The sequence below is a fragment of the Harpia harpyja genome, unplaced genomic scaffold (genome assembly GCF_026419915.1).
Source record: "Harpia harpyja isolate bHarHar1 unplaced genomic scaffold, bHarHar1 primary haplotype scaffold_52, whole genome shotgun sequence".
Classification (NCBI taxonomy): domain Eukaryota; kingdom Metazoa; phylum Chordata; class Aves; order Accipitriformes; family Accipitridae; genus Harpia; species Harpia harpyja.
Window position 1 is genome coordinate 1,227,051 of NW_026293413.1, and position 5,279 is coordinate 1,232,329.

Consider the following 5,279-nt stretch of genomic DNA (forward strand, 5'->3'; position numbering starts at 1 on the left):
GCTCATCAGATCTATGCCTGAGTACTGCTGCATATTCCTCCGGAGCCTTTCCAGCCAATCAGTGGGCGTTTCATCTTTTCCCTGCTGATTATCAAAAGCTTTATTTACATTCTGTCCCCTAGGTGCCACTTCTTTAATACCCTTAATTATTAGGTTTCGATAATCATTCAGGTGCTGTCTTCCAACCCCCTCGTTATGGTTCCAATTAGGGGTGGCTATCGGCATCTTTTGTTCCCCTGAGGGTCCCTGCTGGTTCTCCCTTTCCCATATTTTTATTCCTGCTACTCAGATCATCTGTCTTTCTTCTAAAGAAAATAAAATTCCCATAATAGACTGCATTTCTTCCCAGGTGTATATATTTGGACCTAAAAATTGGTCAAATTGTTCTGCCAAACCCAGGGGGTCGTCTAAGAGACCTTTCATCTCTTTCTTAAAATTTCGCACTTCCATGGAGGTTAGTGGGGCATTGACAAATCCAATACCCCCTTGCGCCCCCCCCAAAGGAACTTCTCATAATGGAAATAGGGTCACATCCTTTTTAGGGGGTCCCTCTTCCGAATCACTAACCTCACCTATTACCATTATGTTGGCAGTTCGTCTCCTGGCTTGCGTAGGTGTAGTGTGGGGGACCCTTCTTCCCCTCCCACCCCGGCATCTTCCCTCATCACTTGCCCCCATATTCTCTGGGGAGGCATCATCTGCCTCTTCCCCCTCCTGTGAAGGTGCCCCTGGGACTGGGTTATATGGAGGAGGTAAATGGTCTAATGGGTCCCATCGTTTAGAGTGGTCTACCTCCTGTTGTTCTTTAAGTTTTAGTATATTAACCCCGGTTGGCCACATTTCCCCTTTCCAGCATGAGGCATATTCACTTTCTTCTGGATCGAGGGGCTCCTTACTATTTACATAAATGTTTAAAGCCTGGCATATCCACCCCTCAAAGGACCCGTATAGGGGCCAAAACAAATTATCGGGTCTAATCTTCTCTTTAGTCCGCTTGATCATACAGTAATGTATCATTTTTATTTTGTCTTTCCCCTTAGTACAGGGACTATTATCCCAGTTAGATAATTTAATCCCCAGAGGACTGCCTGGGGGTATATCCATAGGTACCTTTTTGCTCCCTTCCTTCCCGGGACCTGTCTGTTTGCTCGACCCCTGTCCCATGTTCCCGAGGTCCACTCTCTCCAGTCCACTCGCTTCGCCCCTTCACCGGCCAAGTCCCTTGCGGGAGATTGGAAATGCGGTTATAAGGGCTCCGCTCTCACTTCGTAGGTCCGGACACTATCCGGCCCACGTCTCAGTCACACACTCACCGACCTCAATCCCGTCCGACCGAATAATACTGACAGTCCTTTTCTTACTCGGGTCTTCGTGCACAAGAATTACGGGCAACCGCGGTGATAGGGAGCTCCGTCCTTGCCTGTACCCTATAATATGGCTGAAAAATTTCACCTGTATTCTGAGGGGCTTCCGAAGGTCCTTTCCCGAGCCGCTGAAATCAACGGGGCGCCCCTCGTTTGTGGTCCTCCGGAGCCCCTGCAGACAAGGTGATCACGTCGGGGTCACCAATTTGTGAGAAATGCACTCACGCTGAATTTCCTGAATTTTACAAGTTTATTATAGAACAAAGGCAAACAGCACTGGGCGCATGGTGAAAACCAGAGGCGCACCGGTTATACCCAAACTTGCCTTTTTATACACTGTGTTTGTGGCATCTCAGAGGGGTTATTTTAATATTTCAGGTATCTATTAACATAACTCCACCCCAGACCACCCCCCCTTGCGCGCGTCTCTTGTGGTTCAGAGGGGCCTTCGGGGATCTGCAAGGGATGAAGTCAGTAGTCTTCCTCTGGCTGCACTTTTCACCCTGTCGTTTTCCTCTAGTCACACTTTTTAATATTTTCACATTAAACTCCTGGTTTTCCTTTGTTCTTCTCATATCTTTCATGTCAAATAATCTTTGACCCCCAAAATGCTGTTCTCATGCTAACAAATCACTCCTTATCTTCTTACTTGTGTTCTCAATTTTACTTGTCCTTGAGTCCATATGTCTGTTTTTCTATGTTTTCACAAATCTATCTACACATCCTTTAAGTACTTGAGTTACAGGATGTCTTTTACCTCATCAAAAGAAACTACATATTCTGCTTGTGCCCATTTATTACCTACAAACTATAAAATACAATTGATGCCTGGAATATATTAACTACATATTTCCCGTGTTAAGGCCTAATTTAGTGGCAGTGAGGCAAACATCCTTTTGGGATGTAACTTATGCAGTAGTTAGGCAAATTTCTGTGTTCTCGTTTTGCGAAAGCCAATATACATTTCACAGCACTTTAGAAACTCTCTCGGGCTCGATTTTGTAGTTTTATAAGGCAGGCGCTCCTTATTGCGGCGGGGGGTCGTGCCTGTCGTGCCTGTCGTGCCTGTCGATATAGAGAACGAACCGCTTATTGCTTCGTGATTATCTCTCTGTAACTTTACGTACCAAGGACTGGTGTTTGTCAAGGGTTAAGCCCGCCAGAGGCTGGTACTTGGGAGCCGTGAGCGATCACAAAACTTAATTAAATTGATGAATTTACGATCTTGTTGGGAAGGCACAAGCGGAGGCCTTGCTTGAATGGATAGGGCCGGAAAAGATAAGAACTCCTGCCTTCGTTCTCGTCCTCGTAGACAATTTAGCTTAAACTAGCCGTATGGTTTTACATCACCCATGAAAAATAATAAGAGCACTAAAAAGCATTTTTTTAGGGACTAACGTGCATTCTTTAGGATAAGATGTATCAAAACATGTAAAGGACTGTTGACGCGGCAGTCACGGACACTGCACACAATCAATATGATCAAGCAGCTGCCACTTTATTGCCAAGATAGCTCGGTTTATATGTTCATTCTAGTTACTGTTCACGCATAAGCAAATTAGAGATTGGTTAGCATGAGCTGTCCACGCGCCTAGTTACACCTAATGATTGGTTATATCAACACTGTACACGCGCATAAACATAAGGCATAATTGGTTGCGTTAACTAAAACATGCGAAACTTGTCTCAGTCTAATTGGTCAAGATAAGCTGCCGAACTGAGGTTCTTTGTGCCAAGTTCCCTTTATCGTGGAATGCGCACCTGTGTTCTTCTAATTGGCATCTTTCTTTTTTTTGTCTTCTTGTTTATTCTGTTCAAGGCCTTCTAAAGGCGTCTGGAATGCTCTTACTACCGTTAGCTAAATGTGTCCACAAGCAAAGCGTCCTTGAAGCCTGCTGCCTACAAAACATCCTTGGCTCACAAATTCATCAATTCTATCGAGTCTGGATTGTTCACTATGTGCCCATTACTTTCCAAGTATCCCACAAAGGACCACACTGCGCAGAGTCACCTGAGGAGGGTCAGGTAGCAGACAAGTGAGGAAGACTACGGAAGACCGCCAGAGACCTTCAGTGCGCCTGCGTAAAGGACATTTGCATATGCTAATACTTTCCTGGAAAACTAATGAATATGTATAACATTTCTTGGAAATCCGGTGAATATGTACGTAGAACATGTACTTAACCTGCACAATTAGGCCCGACGGTGCGCACCATAGGTGGAACGATCCCCCCCTGTGCACCCAGCGCTGCCAATAAAGAATACCTACTTAATAGTTAATCAGGCTATTGAGTTAGTTGCTTTGAATCACTATCGTGCACACCAATTCTTTCAACGGTTGGGATTAGATACAAAAGGGATATACATATTCATGATTTTTCCTGGAAGTAATTAACATATTTGTCTGAATTCCGGGAACTCGTCGACATATGTAAATGCCCTCGGCGCAGGCGCGCTCGAGATCTTTGGTGGTCTTCAGGGGCCCTCTGGTGGTCTTCGATAGTCTTCCTCGCTTGTCCGCTAGTACACCCTCTTCTAGTAATTCTGCGCAGTGGGACGCTTTACATGTTTTGATACAGTTTATCCTGAAGAACGTTCGTTAGTAACTCTAATATCTATCTTGTCTTGATTTTCATTCGTTTAACACAAGCCACAGTGACGCTTTTAAGCTCAATTATCTAAAAGGGCCTAAGGTTCCCATCTTCCCAGGGAATTGCAAGGTCGACCAAAAGCAATTTCCTCTGGTATCTTACACATTTTGCAACATACAGGTTTTCTTATCCACCGCTAGTCAGCATAACAAGGACACCGTTCTTCTCGCAACGCAAGATGTAAAGCATCTTGCATCAGCGCGATACACAAAGTTTTGGTAAAAGTGTTATCGTTGTTTCCAGTAACAGTCCGTCTTGTCCACGGTTCACAAGCTGCAGGTCCAAGCCGGAGCGGGAGACTTGCGCCGGCGTTTCTCCACGACCTTCCCCTTCCCCAGGTGATTGTGGTTGGGGTGGTGGGCGAGCCCAGCGGTATATCAACCACAAGACGCCTTTTTCTGCTTGTTGTTTTTCGTGGGATCGGTCAGATCCCGCCGTACCACGAGGTCTCTTGGTGGTGCGTTTCCCTCCCGGCTCTTGCAGCTGCTGCGCGGGCTTTCTGCGGAGGATTTGAGTTAAATTGGCAGAAGTGAGAAGAGCAAAAGGGGTGGCAGCCGTAGCTTTCGAGCGATGTGGCGCTTCCGAGGAGGATGCTGCTGTGGAAGAGGTCGGCGTTGGCCCGTGGGACTGGTAGTGCTCGGTTTGTGCAGGTGATGGAGAGGAACCTGGTGATAGCAGCGACATCTTAAATAGCTGGGGCATTTAAGAAGCATTTTAGAATTATATATGAAGGCATATATTCTCGGGTATTATTTCCACCAATTGCCGCAAAACCTACAGAGAAGGAAACGCCCCATAAATTACACATGCAAGGCCAACAAATGTTTTTAATTCTGTCTTTGGCTTTTCTGCCTCTTGGCTCTAAGCGAGTGTTGTTTTTGCAGGGTGATCCCGAAAACAGATAGAAGCTCTTCCTCGAGGGACCTGTGGGCAGGTGGGCCAGCTGGCAGAGTTGTCCGAATTTCTGGAAGTTCTTTCCGAGCTTTTCCTGGCCAGAGGCAGCACTGGGAGGAGGGAGAGGGTGGGCTGCTGGTGTCCTTCGTGCAGCTTGGTCCCTGCTTTGGTACTTGATGGATTCTTCTTCCTCCTCTTCCTCCTCCCCAGCATTGCAGAAGTTAGATGTTGTGTTTCTCCCTCATCAGGGAAGCCCTCCTCCTCCCTGCTGAGGGGTCGTAGTTTGCGGCGTCCACGAACCGGCTCCGGAGATCGTAACCCTCCCGCGGGGATCTGCTTGGCTCGCTCTGCCTCGGCAGGATTTGATCCT